The sequence below is a fragment of the Sapajus apella genome, unplaced genomic scaffold (genome assembly GCF_009761245.1).
Source record: "Sapajus apella isolate SASKATOON/1434 unplaced genomic scaffold, GSC_monkey_1.0 scaffold127, whole genome shotgun sequence".
NCBI classification, from domain to species: domain Eukaryota; kingdom Metazoa; phylum Chordata; class Mammalia; order Primates; family Cebidae; genus Sapajus; species Sapajus apella.
Window position 1 is genome coordinate 3,638,285 of NW_022437067.1, and position 17,410 is coordinate 3,655,694.

Here is a 17,410-nt window from a genome sequence, read left to right on the forward strand (position 1 = left end):
ACCACAAACCACCTCCCATTGACGGATCCCATTAATACCCGTGGGCCTCGTATCATCACCAAAGGCAGCTGAGTGGGGAGAGCATCCTCAGGCTTGAGAACACGTGGCGTTGATTTCGTTAAAGCTGTGCATTGAGACGGTTCCGCCTGAGACCCGGGTTACCTCATATCCTCTCCAAGTCGGCAGGGGACCCCACATTATGCTGGATTGCTTTGGATCAGGGACGAAAAACAATAATGAAGCCATATTTTGGGCATCTGGCTGAGCTTTGTTCTTCCTTTGAGAAAGGAAGCCATACCAGAATCTCCCCAAAGACGAGGCAGACACCTGATTTCCTGAACCAGACCCTTGCTGGCTTGGATATCGTGCCCCGTGGCTGAGTCATGGCTGGGGAATGAGTGTCTCTCAGCCCAAGATCTCATGTATGATAACATTATGCAGGAAAATAATGAGAACCATTGAAAGATGTTGCTCACTTTGGGACTGAATTACCACCTAAATCAAACTGACAGTGGGCAGGGGTCTTGTGGAATGAAATTAAGGAGGAAGCTGTATTTCAACTGGGAAATGCCAGGTGCTCTCCAGGAGAGCAAGGCTCCTCTAAATGAAATACAACCCTGAGCTCCCGTTCCATCCTCTGTGATTTATCAGAACCGAGGAGGCTCGTTTGAATGGTTCTGAATGTTATTTTCAAAAGCAAATGAACATCTCATTCTGGAATCAAGACACAGGAAGCTGTCTTCCGAGGATCTGGTACTGGAAGAGGCAGGAAGCAGGGCTGGGTTCTGTATGCTGTCTTCTAAATTTAAGCTCCAGTTCAAGGCAGGCTGGAGGGACACGTGGAGGATGGAGACCCTCAGGTCTTGGTGGGGTGGCGGTGACACCTGAGGCTTTTTCTCGAGTGTTCATGGGCATTAGACTCGTCTTCTGTGATCAGTGTGTGGTGGATAGGGACCAGAGACTGAGGAGCAAGGGTGAGACACCCAGGGAAATGTGGGAGACACCAGCCCAACTCAACCCCCGCCCTTCCCCAGGTGGGGCCCAGACCACTCGCCGTGTGGATCACTGCTTCCCCTCCACTTCCTGCCTGTCCAGTCCCAGGTGGCAGAACCTCCACTGTACAAATGAGAATCTTCACTGGTTCTGCTAAAAAGAAGGTAAAAGATGATGGCCTTCCGGCTTGATACAGTTTGTCTCTGGGTGCTGACCCAAATCTCGCCGTGAATTATAATCCCCACGTGTCGTGGGAGGGACCTGGTTTTCTACCCGTTCAGGGCCACTGGGAGGAGCAGGAGGAAGGTAAGGGCTGATGTCCTCCATGGAGCATTTGCATCCAAAACCCGGGGCTGGTATGTCCCCTCTTCTCCTCACCCTCTTTCCACATGCCACCTTTTCTCTACGTTCTCTCCTCCCTTCTCCTTGTCCCCCACCTACTGGAATCTCACCTTCGCTGGTTTGAATGGGGCCTGCCTTTTGGAGCTTAAAAACGGAAGCCCCAACCCCTCCTTGAGTGGAGGCTTTCTGCTTCCCCTCTGGGCTTTGCTAGGAAGACACAGTGTGCCTGTTGGGGGAGCTGCTGGAGGTGAGGAGAGGAAGAGTGAACGCCCTGAAGCCAGAGAGCCTGCAGCTTTGTAGGGAGACATGAGTTTCCTCCTCCTCCATGGTGGCATCACGAGGGTGCAGAGCGCAGACCCAGCACCAGGCAGATGGCTTGCATTCCCTCATTTCTTCACCACGCTGTGAAGCCGGCGTTAGTATCTTCCAGCTCTACACGCAAGAACCTGAGTCAGAGAGAGACTGAGGAACTGCCCTGGGTCACACAGCCTGGCTTCGGCTCAAACCGTCCAACCTCAGCACCCACACGCTTCCCCTCACTGCTAAACTCCCAGCCAAAGACCCACCCTAAAATGACAGGTGCCGTGGTGGCTGGGTGTCTTCTGGCCTAGTCCTCTAGAAGAGGGGTCTTCTTCCACCAGCATTCTTTGAGAACTTGCAAGTTCTGGGAAGAGTATCATCGGGAGAAGGAGGGAAACAGAGTCACATGCATAAACAATACAAGACAGCATGTGATTCATGCACATAAAAGTTACAGAGGAGAGTCTATGGCCATACCACCCTGAACGCGCCCAATCTCGTCTGAGCTTAGAAGCTTAAGCAGGGTCGGGCCTGGTTAGTGCTTGGATGGGAGACTGCCCAGGAATACTGGGTGCTGTAGGCTTTAAAATAATAATCATATTATTAATAAATTTTTTAAAATAATAAATAAATAAATAAGTTACAGAGGAGAGAGCCTGGGAGCCCCCAGAGGGGATGGAACCTACAGGCCGAGGGACCAGGGGCCCCACGGGAGGGGAGGATGCTGCACCTTCCCTCCATAGGACACGCGTGCAGACGTTCAACCAGAGCAGTCAATGCCCCTCCAGGAAGGTCCCCAGGCACCAGACTTGTCCCTGAAGACCAGAGAAGAGGCTGGGCTCTGGTGGAGAAATCCTCCGTGAGCTTCACTGCAGCCCCCATGGTGGAGGTCGGGCCCCTGAACGAGCCGTTTACTGGGCTGCTCAAGCCACCGTGTCTACCTGCTGCATCCAGACAAGGCTTCATCCGATGCCCCCACCTCCCATCTTCCACCCTCCTTGTCACCTTGGCTGTGTGAGATGCCCCAAGACCTGCTTGGCCCTTACACACGTGGCTGGCTGCAAGGTCAGGGTGTGATACAGTCTCCGGCTGTGAGCAGACAGCGCATGGCCCAGGCCTGTGGCTCACCCTGCACGTCGTTTCTGGAAGCTCCCTCTGGAAGCACAGGGCTCAGCTTCCCCGGAGGCTGCCACACTATGCCGGGTCATTTAAATTGAGGGGCAAACTTTGAGAGAAGGGAAGAAAGAAGGAGCTGTGGATAAATTATTCTCATTTCCTCTCCCTAATGGATTGCTCCAGAGAGGGCATCGCTAGGTGGTTTCCCTGGAGAATTCCAGCCTGACCAAGCCAAGGTCACTGGGAGGCTGTGGCCAGCACGAGTTGCCACCACCTTGCATTTGTTTTCCTCCACCCTTTCTCCCTTTCCTCCAAATGGTTTCACTCCCAGAATTACATGCCCTGCAATAAAGCATCAACAAGTAAGTCCTACAGGGCCTCATATTCGCACTAGGATGGGAAGGTATCCAGGGACGTTGTGGATGGTAGTGACATTAGGAAACTGGAAGACCAGTCTGCCACAGAAGTCTGTCCAGGGTGCAGTTTCTAAGAGGCTACTGGGATGGGTCAAGGCTGTGAATGGAAGGCCTCGATGCTGAGCTCGGACACTTCAACTTCATTCTGTAGACCAGCGGGGAGCACACTGGGTCAACTGGACAAGAGGCTTACTTCGGATTAGACCGTTCTCATGTTAGAGGGTGTCCCAGGTGGCCCAGATGTGCCCCACTTGGGCAGAATCACATCTTCAGGAGTAGAGGGACCCTTTGTGCTTTTGAGCAAGGAAGTACTGTGTACAGGGCTGAATTTGAAGAAAGAGATGCAGGCAGTGGGTTGAGTGTGATGCTAGACCACAGCCAGCAGTCCGGAGAGGAACCTTGAGAACAGGCAGCCAGACCAACAGGCGCTTGAGGAAGACCCGTGGCCGAGGGGGAGGATGTGCGGTAGGAGCAAAACACATGGCTGTTTCCACCGCCAACTGGGGTCCTCACCAGGAAGCCAGGTGTCTGTGCTGGAAAATGTCCACACACGACTGCTCGGAACCCAAGGCAGGGCCTGGCGGTGTGTGTGCAGGTCCCAAAGACAGTGGGGCCGGGCAGGGGCAGAAGGTCTTACGGTGTGATCTGGGGAGGAAACAGACACCTGGATCCTGGCCACAAGACAGTCCCATTACCCCACACTCTCCTCCAGGGTGGCTCGCCTCTTGCCCAGCACCTACTGGACTCCATACGGCAGTCACAGTCATCTCTGCCGCAAGCTGACAGGGGGGCAGCAGATAGGAAGAAGACACATGTGCTGGTGAATGAAGACGGCGGAGCCGGAGCAGAGCGTGGGAGCTTCCCAGTCCTGAAGAAGGCAACGGGGACCACCCAGGCCTGAAGACAGCAGCCCTGGGGAGGCCAGCACTCCACATGGGTCAGGGATCTCTCATCAGAAATGGCTCTGAACCCTCCCCTGTCTCCATCTCTCCCACATTGCTGTGGTTTGAATGCCTTTGTCCTCTGCAAAGAGTCTTGTTGAAACTGAATCCCCAGTGCAATGCTGTTAGGAGATACGGCCTTTTGGGAGGGTTTGGGAGGGTCTTCCCTCATGAACGGATTTACACTTCTCTAAAAACGGCTTGCAGGGCGGGTGGGAAATTCAGTCTTTTTGCTCTTCTGCTATGTGAGGGCACAATGCTCATCCCCACTTTCCCTCCCACTGACCATGTGAGGACACGGCAAGGAGGCTTAACCAGGTACCAGATGCTGGTGCCTTGATCTTGGACTTCCCAGCCTCCAGAACCGTGAGAAATAAATTTTCTAGATTTTGTAAAATACATAGCCTGTGATATTGGCTTGTTAACAGCACAAATGGACAAACACACGTGCTGTTCTGATCAAGCCTCACTGACCTGCACCCGGTCCATCTATACCACGTCCTTACTGGGGAGCTCACCTCCTCCTCTCTTTCTCAGACTGCCATCTCAAATGTGACCTACAATATTCTCTGCACAAAACTTCCCATGGCTCCCTATTGGTCCAATTCCTTAACAGAGCTCTAAACTCATTCATCTTCTTTCTTTGTGACAATCCTGAGGAAGGGCTGCGGTTCATTTCATCCACTCACCCAGGAAACAGACACCGTTGAAATTACTTTTTGCCAAAAAAAAAAAAAAAAAAACCAGAAAAGCAATCCCTTGGAAACTGACAACTGGTGGGGATGGGAGGGTATTTTATTCAATCAATGATAAAGGCAATTATTTCAGGAGAATTTCTATTTTCCCATTGGTGAGGGATTCCCACTTCTGTTTCACCCAGGCTTTCTAGGTCCACCTCAGTTATGGTCAGACAGCGGTTTTATCCCAAAGCTATCCTCTGGGTGTCTTCTGTAATCTTTCCGTAGTTTGAGGAGCTTACCAGAGTGAAACCCACCACTAAAAGGGGATTTCTTTATTTATTTTTTATTATGGTTTGGCCCTGGCTGGTGATGGGCACAAGAATATCAAACATCACAGAAAGCATACACACCAGTCCACGGAGCCATTGTGAGGCCCTTTGCCGGACACCCGGGAGGGGCAGCCTGTCTGCATTCTGCTCTGCCCTTTCCTCTTTCCTGCTGCATTCTGGAAGCACTGGCAAGCATGCCTGAGCTGGGGATTCCTGCCTGCAGCTGGGGTTGCTGAGCTGAGCACACAAGAAAGAGAGTGCCCAGGAAGACCTTCCAATCTCAACTTCTAAAACTATGGTGGAGCAACAGCCAAATCTGGATGATACCTTTTATGGATGTAGCCTTTCTGTTAGCATCTAATAAATCCTCTGTTCACTCCTGAGATAAAGTGGGAGGGCCATTACCCTTGCTTTCGACACCCAAGTAAGATAACTCACACAGGCTGGGACATCAGAGGAGAGTCAGAAAAATAAGACTCCAGAGCCTGGCTATCTTCTGCCAGTGAGAAGCTGCTTTCTTTTCTCAAAAGCCATCAGATTAGATGGCTTTCTCCCCACCTTTCCAGCCTTTTGGACCCCTTCCCCACACATCCTACACTTCAACCCAGGGACAAAAGCTACTGTCCCCCAATGTAACTTACTCTTCAGGACCCACGCTTGAGCTGTTGGCTCAGCATAAATTTTCCTCCCAGGAAAAGTATTTCATACTCTCTAAGATACAACTCAACTGACACTTTTCTTTCTTCCAGAACACTCCTGTCTGTAACTTGGGTTCACTCAACCCCTGCCCTATCCTCCCACAATATTTGGCTATGCCTGTCATACAGTGCCCACTGCTTCACAGCAGTATCAGTGACACTGGAGCAGCAATGACAGTACCATCTACTGAGCATTTACCCTGTGCGTACCTAGCGCAGAGTCTGCCTTAATTTCAGCCTGGAGGGACAGCACAAGTGAGGTTAGTGGTCTGCTTATCTGTTGCTGTGGAGTAAGCCCCTCACAACTTTGTTGCTTAAAACAAAAACAAGTCATTTTAATGTTTTATGTCCAGCTTGACTGGCTTCAGCTAGCTGGTTCTCTCTCAGTGTCTCTTCTGTGGTTGCAGTGGACGGTGGCTGAGGCTGGAATCCTCTGACCACTCCCACACTCATGTGTAGAGCCTGGGCTGGGGAGATTCGAACAGCGGGAGCTCCTCTGGCATCTCTATCTCCCTGTGGTCCCCCGTGAGCTTAAGTTTGCTCATCTCTAAAATATTAATGAAAATATAAAGTATCTCAGCAGATTGTTGTAAAATTCAAGTGAGCAGGTAAACACTTGAAAATATCAGCTGATACAACGTCAATTGCTATCGTTGTCAAGAAGACTTGGATGATACAGAAAGTTTTCAGATACTGAAGAGCCATCATGGGCATAAAGGACAACACTTGTCTACACTGGTTCAGGGAAGACTGAGACCAGTGGATAGAGGTTATATGGAAGAAGATTCTGCTGCAATCTCTAACAATAAAATAGCTCAGAGATGGAGCAGGCTGCCATGACCAGAAATAAGTTCCCAGTTATTGAGTGGATTCAACACAGTCTGGCTGACCATTGCTTTGGGAGTGGCAAAGGGGGTGTCCACTCTAAATGGATGATTAGCCTAAGTTACCTGTAGGTTTTTTCTAACTCTGACTTCCCGTAAGTCTCTGAGTCTGTTCTGAATGAACTGATGGAACCAAGAACATACAATGTAGACATTACTCTATTTCTTCATCTGGGTATTCATTTATTCAAAAAATATTTCTTGATCATCTTGTGATGATCCGTCTTGTGCCAGGTTCTGTGTGGTAGGGCAGTAATCCAACAGGCTCACTGTTGATAGGACAGTAATTGTAGCAACACTGTGAACATATGGGCTACAGGAACCTCATCCTAAAATCTAGTGGAGGATACAATTTCAAAACTGTGCAGTGAGAGAAATGGTCCACTGGGAAAGAAACCCAGGGTCCACCCAATCCCAACTGTGAAAAGGGAAGTATTTCTAAAAGAATGTATACAGTTGATCCTTAAATAACTTCGGTTTGAACTGTGCAGGTGCATTTATACACAAATTTTCTTCCATTTCTGTCACCTCTGAGATAGCATGAGCAACCTCTTCTCTTCCTCCTCCTTAGCCTACTCAACGTGAACATAACAAGGATAAAGACTGTTAAGATAATCAACTTGCACCTGAAGCATAGTAAACATATTTTTCTTCCTTATGATTTTTCTAACAACATTTTCCTTTTTCTAGCTTTCATTATTGTGAATACTGTTTGTAATACATATAACATGCAAAATACGTGTTAATCATCTGTTTATGTTATCAGTAAGACTTCCAGTCAAGAGTAGGTTCCTAGCAGTTAAATTCTTGGGGAGTCATAAGTTATGCAGATTTTCAACCGTGTGTGTGTGGAGGGGGCACCCCTAACTCTCACGTTGCTCAAGGGCCAACTGTATTAATTTCAGAACTGAAGAATAAATAGACTTTTGGAGACAGACTGTGGTCGGGAGTGAGGAGGAGGTGTTGGAAAAAACAATGAACCTAGAACAGGGAATGTTATATGGAAAGATTCAGAGATAAGAGGTCATGGCGGAGGGGATGAATATTGTTCTTTATGTGCCCAGGGCACAGGATGTGAGGTGGGCAGGGCATGTTTGAAGCACCCTATTGATTATTGAGGGGTGTTCTTGTGCCTTTGGTATATATGCTTTCATCCAGCCTCTCCCTACAGTTTCCATTTAGAAATTTATTATTGCATTGATGGGGCTTGTCCTAGTAAGGGGGTTGCAATGGAAATGGAGAAAAGGTAGTAGATTTAAAAGATCTTCAAAGAAGAATTGGCATGCCTTGAAACTGGAATTGATTAAAAACAGGAGCTGGGCAATTAAGTTAATGTTTAAAGATGACCAAGATGTTGAGCTTGACAGACACAGGGGAGCTGGAAAGAAGAGCTGATGAGAAATGAAAGAGAAGGAATTCACTTTAGAACATGGTGACTCAGAGATAATGGCAGGGCAGGAAATGTCCTCTAGGGAATTATAAATGAGAAACCAGACACTGAGTGACAGACTGGTCTGTATTTACTGACTCAAGAGTCAGTAGGAATATAAAGCTGTGTTTCCATCATGCCGGATAAAATCAGACTTGTACTCCCGTCATAACAACTAGAAATCTGGATTTTTTAAAAAATGAAATGCTGGGCAACTGGCAGTGTAAGACTGCTCTCCCTAAGAAGAGGGAAACAAGTGAGGCAAATCCTCCCTGCCTGGTCACATTTTTCACAGTGCGGCGTAGAGAAGGAGAACCCAAGTAGCAACAACAGTCTCACTGAGGGGAAGAGGCAGAGCTTGGAGTTTGGGAAAACTGGGACTGGAAGATCTGGGGTCGGACACTGGTGCAAAGAGAATCACGTTGAAATAAAGAGCTTTAGAAATCTGCATAGAGATTCTCAGGAGTCTCCTACAGAATGCTAGACCGCAAATGCATAATGTACAACTCCATAAGACTTTGTAAAGAACTACCAAGGAGCTTCAGGATGAACAATTCCTGGAATCCTGAGTTCTGATCAGCCAGAAGAGAGACACTTTGTTTAACACTTGCGCCAGTCGGGGGACACCACAGAGTTATGCCTTATTAATAGGACTACAGATTAAAGGCTACATAGACTTGTCTTAAAAGATATTAAAAATAGATCTTGGAGGCTGGGCACAGTGGCTCATGCTTGTAATTCCAGCACTTTGGGAGGCCGAGGGGAGTTGGTCACTTGAGCTCAGGAGCTCGAGACCAGCCTGGGCAATATAGTAGGGCCCCGTCTTTACAAAAAATACAAAAATCAGCTGAGTGTGATAACATACGCTTATAGCCACAGTTACTTGGGAGGCTGAAGTGGAAGAATCACTTGAGCCCAGGAGGTTGAAGCTGCAGTGAGTTGTGCTGGTGCCACTGCACTCCAACATGTGCAGCAGAGAAAAGCACTCTCATAAAGGAAAACAAAACAAAAACACAGATGTCAAAAGGATGCACAAGTAACCTAACTTTGGCCAGAGCAAAACTCAATGTACTCTGAAGGATAAAAAAATACAGACACTTAAAAATGTAGTAATCAAAATGCCAACCATTCAATAAAAAGTTAGAGACATGAGAAGAAGAAAGATAATGTGACCAGTTATGCAAAGAAAACTAATTTTACAGAAGCACACCCAGAAATCACAAAAATGATGGAATTAACCGACATGGTCTTTAAAACAGTAACTATAAGGCCAGGCACGGTGGCTCATGCCTGTAATCCCAACACTTTGGGAGGCCAAAGTGGGTGGATCACTGAGGTCAGGAGTTTGAGACCAGCCACCTCAGTGATGGAGAAACTTCATCTCTACTAAAAAAAATACAAAAATTACCCAAGCGTGGTGGCGCATGCCTGTAATCTCAGCTACTCGGGAGGCTGAGGCAGGAGAATCTCTTGAACCTGGGAGGCAGTGGTAGCGGTGAGCCAAGATTATGCCATTGCACTTCAGCCTGGGCAAGAAGAGTGAAACTCCGTCTCAAAAAAAAAAAAGCAGCATCTATAGACATGCTCAAGGATGTGAAGACAAATATGAAAATAATGAGAAAAATAGAAGATATTTAAAATCACCCAGTGAAAGTTCCAGACCTTAAAATATAAACTATCTGAAATGAAAAATTTCCTACATCAACTTAACAGCAGATTATGAGTAAAAAGAAAAAATTAGTGAACTTGAAGATACAAAAGTGTAAATTACCCATTTGAGACACAGAAAGAAAAAAGATTAAAAAAAAAAAAAAGGACAAAGCCTTAGTGATCTGCAGGGCAAAATCAAGCAGGGTCACATATGTGTAATTGGAAGCCCAGAAAGAAAGGATGCGAAGGGATCAGATGAATATTTGAATGAATAATGAGTGAAAATTTTTTCAATTTGATGAAAATAAAACCCAAAGATCTGAGAAGACACATAGATCCATCAGAATTAACATAAAGAAAACCACACAAAGACACATCATCACCAAAATGCTGAAAAAAAAACACAGATAGGCCGGGCGCGGTGGCTCAAGCCTGTAATCCCAGCACTTTGGGAGGCCGAGGCGGGTGGATCACGAGGTCAAAAGATCGAGACCATCCTGGTCAACATGGTGAAACCTCGTCTCTACTAAAAATACAAAAAATTAGCTGGGCATGGTGGTGCGTGCCTGTAATCCCAGCTACTCAGGAGGCTGAGGCAGGAGAATTGCCTGAACCCAGGAGACGGAGGTTGCGGTGAGCCGAGATCGCGCCATTGCACTCCAGCCTGGGTAACATGAGTGAAACTCCGTCTCAAAAAAAAAAAAAAAACACAGATAAAGAGAAAATCTTTAAAATATTCAAGGTAAGAAGACACCTTTCAGATAGGGCAACAAAGACAATGCTTATTATAGACATCTCATTGAAAACAATTCAAGACAGAAGACAAGGAAATGATATCTCTGAAGTTCTGAATTTAAATAAAAGAAAACATTAAATCAGAAATTCTGTACTCAGAAAAAATATTCTTCCAAAGAAAGGGGCAATAAAAACTTTTAGAGACAACACAAGCTGAAAAAATTCATGGTCTGCAGACCTGCGTGAAGAAATATTCAAACTTTCGTGGTTGAAAGAAAATGACACCAAAGGAAACTCAGATTCACACAAAAAAACAAAACATAGAAATGGCAAATACGTGAGTGACGTGGTTTGGGTCTGAGTCCCCACCCAAATGTCACGTTCAGTTGTAATCGCCAGTGAGAGGTGGAGCCTAGTGGGAGGTGACTGGGTCAGGGGACAGAATTCTCAGGAATGGTTTAGCAGCATCTCTCCTTGATACTATATCGTGAGTGGGTTCTCCTAAGATCTGGTCGTTTAAAAGTATGTGGCACCTCCTGCCCCTCACACCCCGCGCTCCTGCTCTCCCCATGTAAAATGGGCCTGCTTCCCCTTTGCCTTCAGCGATGATTGTGAGTTTCCCGAGGCCACCCCCGAAGCCAAGCATCATCCTTCCTGTATAGCCTGCAGAACTGTGGGCCAATTAAATCTCTTTCTATTTTTTTTTTTTAGGGTTAAAAAAAAAATTTTTTGTTATACTTTTAAGCTCTGAGGTACATGCGCAGAACCTGCCAGTTTGTTACATAGGTATACACGTGCCATGGTGATTTGCTGCATCCATGCCCACGTCATCTACATTGGGTATTTCTCCTAATGCTATCCCTCCCCAATCCCCCACCCCCTGTTTTCCCTCCCCTAGCCCCTTCACCCCTACAACAGGCCCCAGTGTGTGATGTTCCCCTCCCTGTGTCCATGTGTTCTCACTGTTCAACACCCACGTATGAGTGAGAACATGCAGTGTTTGGTTTTCTGTTCTTGTGTTAGTTTGCTGAGAATGATGGTTTCCAGCTTCATCCATGTCCCTGCAACTGACAGGAACTCATCCATTTTATGGCTGCATAGTATTCCATGGTGTATATGTGCCACATTTTCTTTATCCAGTCTATCATTGATGGGCATTTGGGTTGGTTCCAAGTCTTTGCTATTGTAAATAGTGCCGAAATAAACATGTGTGCATGTGTCTTTATAATAGAATGCTTTATAATCCTCTTTCTTTTTGTAAATTACCCAGTTTCAGGTATTTCTTTACAACACTGTGAGAACAGACTAGCACAGTGAGTAAATATAAAACATTTTTATTGTGACTTTTAAAAAGATAATTTACTATTTAAAGCAAAAAATATAGTTTTCTGCAGAGACTGAACAAATATACAAGTAAAACATATGAGAATATATGAGAATATTAACACAAAAGAATGGTAGGGAGAAATAGAAGTTCGTTTTTGTCACGTTTTCACGTTACACATGAAATGGTATAATATTAGTTGAATTTAGACAAGGAATAGTTGAAATGTATATGGTAAGCCCTACATAAATAACGAAAAAATTAAAATACAGAGGTATAGCTGAGATGGGAATAAAATGGAATACCAAAGTTACTCAGTTAATCCAAAGTATGGCAGAAAAAGATGGAAAATAAACATTAAAAAGCAGTTTCCAGGTTAGCTTAATAACAATGGAAAAACTCAACAAATGGGGAAAATCAGCAACTCTTCTTAGATCCATAAAAGAAGTGACATCACAAGCAAACCATTGCTCCCAATGTCGGAGAGACAGATACTAGAGACAGAAAATCACAACACGAGAGAGCACAGAACTCTGCAGAATCCAGGTCCAAGGCAGGGCCATTGATCACCAGCTAAGGCCTTAGAGTCCATGAGTCTGAAAGATTTTTTTTTAAAATCTAAGGTTTTCACTGGGACCCCCAAACTTGCGTGAATTTCAGCTCCTGGACAGAAGATTCTAGCTAATTCATTAAGGCCAGAAAAGAAAGGTACACATATTGGGAAGGAGTAAATAAAACTGTCTTTGTTTACAGATAAAGTGTTTATGTAGAAAATCCAAAAGAATACACACACACACACACACACACACACACACACACTGCTACAAATAATAAGTGATTATAGCAGGGATATAGAATATAAGATTAACATACAAAATTTAATCATTTTTCTATATACTAGCAATGAACAACTGCAATTTGAAATTAAAAATACAGTATCTTTCATTAGCACCTCCCAAAATAAAATACTTAGCTAGAAACCTAACAAAATATATACAAAATCTATATGAAGAAAACTACAGAACTCTGATGAAAGAATTAAATAACCTAAATAATGGAGAACTAGTCCATGTTCATGGATAGAAAAACTCAATATTGTCAAGTGTCAGTTCTCCCTAACTTGATCTCTAGATTCAATGCAATTCCGATCAAAATTCCAGGAAGTTATTTTGAGCGTATTGACAAACTGATTCCAAAGTCTGTATGGAAAGGAAAAAGGCCACAAAGAGCCTCTACGTTATTGAAGAACAAAATTGAAAGAATGACACCACCCGACTTCAAGACTTACGTAAAACTACAATAATCAAGACAGTGTGGTATTGGTGGAAGAATTGACAAAAAGATCAGTGGAACACATAGAGAGCCCAGAAGTTGACCCACATAAATATAGTCAGGTGATCTTTGTCAGAGGCACAAAGAAAATACAGTGAAGAAAAAATGCCTTTTTAACAAATGATACTGGAACAACTGGACATTCACAGGCAAAAAAACAAAACAAATCTAGACACAGATCTTACACTTTTACAAAGAATAACTCAACATATAGGATGCAAAACTGTAAAATTACTGGAAAACAACATAGAAGGAAATTTATATTGCCTAAAGTTAGGAAATGACTTTTTAGATACAATCCCACAGGCATGATACATGAATGAAAGAACTCATAACCTCAATCTCCACCAAAATTAAAAATTTCTGCTATGTGAAGGATACTGTAAAGAGAATAAAAAGATAAGCCACAAGCTGGATGAAAATATTTGCAAAAGACACATCTGATAAAGGACTGTTATTTAAAATATACAAAGAACTCTCGAAACTTGACAATAAGAAAATAAACAACTCAATTTAAAAATGGGCCAAAGGCTTTAGCAAACATCTCCCCAGAGAAGATATACAGATGGCAAATAGAATATGAAAATATTCTTCACATCATAAGTATTAGGGAATGCAAACTAAAACAGTGAGCTACCATTACACATCTATTAGAATGTCCAAAATCCAGAACACTGACAACACCGAATGCTGATGAGTGGGTGAAGCAACAGAAACTCTCATTGACTGTTGTAAGAATGTGAAATAGCACAGTAACTTTGGAAGACAGTTCCGTGGTTTCATGCTGAACACATTCTTAACATAGAGTCAGCAAGTGTACTCCTCGGTATTTACCCAAAGCAGTTGAAAGCTTATGTTTTCACAAAAACCTGCAAACAGACATTTACAGCAGCTGTATTCATAATAGCCATAACTCGGAAGCAACCAAGATAATCTTCTAGTAGGCTAATGTGTAACTACTCTGTAGCACAGTCAGACAATGGAATATTATTAGCACTAGAAATAAATGAGTTATCAAGCCACAAAAAGACATGGATGAATTTTAAATGCATATTACTAAGTGAAAGAAGCCAATATGAACAGGTTACATACATGCTATAGAATTCCAGCTATGTGACATTCCGAAATACATGTCTACGGAGACAGTACAATTATCAGTGGTTTCCAGGGGTTGAGGGGAGAAACGGAGAGACAGGCAGAGGATCTGGGGGCAGTGAAACTCTTCCGTATATATTGCAATGGTGGATATCTATCATTATAAGTTTATCCAAATTCGTATAATGTACCCTACCAAAAGTCAACCCCGTGTAAACTACGGACTTTGTGTGATAATGATGTTTCCACGTAGGTTCATCAGTTCTAACAAATGTACCATTCTGGTGGATGATATTGATACTGGTGGAGGCTGCACATGTGTCAGGAGCAGGGGCTATTTGGGAAATCTTTGTGCTTATTGCTCAGTTTTTCTGTGAACCCAAAAGTGCTCTAAAAAATAAAGTCTCTTTAAAAAAGAAAAGATGAAACATATGGAAAACCAACAGAAGGATAATAGACTTAAACTTCGCCATGTTGGTTATTATTAAACGTAAATAGTTGTGATATGCTATTTAAAGGCAGAGATCATAGAACTGAAAAAAAAAAGAAGCAAAACTAGTGGTCTGCTGGTAAATGTTTAACAACCAGCTCCCCAGAGGAATAAATGTACTAATTTGTAACAATTGTGGGTTTGTGGGGTAAAGACTTTCACTATGGCCAATGTAAATGTACAAGGTGACATCTAACAGCTTGCAAAATTCCTGAAGATGTAACAATTAGCTCTTGTGAGCCAGTATGTGATGGCCCCAGCACATCACTGGTTAAAAATCCATCTATACACAGTTTACAAGAAACACATCATAAATATAAAGACACTGATATGTTACAACTATAAAAAATGATAAAAGATGTACCGTGTTACTAACAATCATAATAATGTAATGAGTAGTTACATTAATTTCTGACATGTCAAATTTTGGTAAAAAGGATATTTTATGCTAACAAAGGGATCTACTTATCTAGAAGCCATTATAGTTCTAAATAGTTATGTAGCTAATGACAGAACTTCAAAAGATACTAAGGAAAAACTGACAAACTGATAGATATATTCGGAAATATACTGATACACTCCTTAGTATCGATAGGACAATTTGACAGGAAATCAGGGAAGATACAGAAGATTTAAACAAGAATCTCCATAACTTTGACCTTTTTGACATTTTTTGAAAATTATATCAAACAATAAAATAATGTGTGTACCTATCAAGTGCACATGCAGCATTCACTAATATAAGCCATGTATTGGGCCATAACACAAGTTTCAATAAATTTAAAATATTTTAAGTCATACGGAGTATGAACTCTGATCACAATAAAGTTTTATTCAAAATGAAAAACAATAACATGTTTTGATTGCATCTAAACATTTAGAAATTAACACTCAAAAATTAGAAGAGACATTAGAAAATATTTTAAGTAAACTACAATGAAAACATAAAGAAAAAATTACAAGGAGAATTAGAGCACATCTGGAACTGAATGAGGATAAAAATGCAACATATGAAAATTTGAGAGATGCAATTAAAATAGTGATTAGAGGGAAATTTATAACTTTGATTATTTATATTAGAAAATAATTTCTAAGAACAATGATTTAATTTTTCACTTTAAGAATCTAGAAAAAAAATGGCCAGGTACAGTGGCTCATGTCTGTAATCCCAGCACTTTGAGAGGTCGGTGGTTGGATCACGAGGTCAATAGTTTGAGACCAACCTGACCAACATGATGAAACCCTGTCTTCACTAAAACCATGCAAAAATTAGCCGGGCATGGTGGCGCATACCTGTAATCTCAGCTACTCAGGAGGCTGAGGCAGGAGAACTGCTTGATCTCAGGAGGCAGAGGTTGCAGTGAGCCGAGATTTCACCACTGCACTCCAGCCTAGGTAACAGAGTGAGACTCCATCTCAAAAAAAAAAGAAAAAAGAATCTAGAAAAAACAAGAAATTAACTCAAAAGTAGTATAAAAAGTAATAAAAGACTGAAAATCAAGAAGATAAAATATAATAACCAATAGAAATCAATGAGACAAAAATGAGTCCTTTGAAAATATTTATAGAAACCGGCAACTCTAGCTAACAAATCATGAATAAGAACAGATGAGACAACATATCAGAACAAAGACGGGACACAGACCCTCCAAACATGAGTAAGGCAATAAGGGGGTATCAGGGACATCCTTCGGCCAAGAAGATCAACAATGCAGACGAAATAAACAAATGCATTAACAGATACAAGTTACCAAATTCATACAGTAAGAAAAAATTTGGATAGCTCTATACCTATTAAGTCAATTCAAAACTAAAAACTTTCTACAGTGAAGATGCCAGATTCAGATGGTGTCACACTGGTAAGTAATAATAATACCAGACCTGAAGAAATAATACCGACTCCACGCAACGCTTTTCACAAAATAAAAGAATATATTCTCACCTCCTTGTCTATGAGTTGGAGCCAAACAACAGTTTACTAAGGAACACACACACACACACACACACATACGCTACACACACACACACACATACACACACATACACACACAGATACACACACATACACACACATACACATACACACACACATACACATACACACACATACACATACACACACAGATACACATACACACACAGATACACATACACATACACACACATACACATACACAAACACATACACACACAGATACACATACACATATACACACAGATACACATACACATACACACACATACACATACACAAACACATACACACACAGATACACACACATACACATACACACACATACACATACACACAGAGATACACATACACATACACACACAGATACACACACATACACATACACACACAGATACACATACACATATACACACAGATACACATACACATACACACACACACACAGAGCAGATCAACATCCCTCATTAACATAGATGCAAAAATCTTTAATACAGCCAACAAACATATGAAAAAAAACTAATCATCACTGGTCATTAGAGAAATGCAAATCAAAACCACAATGAGATGCCATCTCACGCCAGTTAGAATTGCAGTCATTAAAAAGTCAGGAGACAGCAGATGCTGGAGAGGATGTGGAGAAATAGGAACACTTTTACACTGTTGGTGGGAGTGTAAATTAGT

General features: G+C 42.9%; 1 pseudogene; it reads left to right on the forward strand.

Moving 5' to 3' along the window:
* The first annotated feature begins 2,098 nt into the window (after positions 1 to 2,098).
* Positions 2,099 to 2,218, forward strand: LOC116539355 (annotated as a pseudogene).
* Positions 2,219 to 17,410: the final 15,192 nt, after the last annotated feature.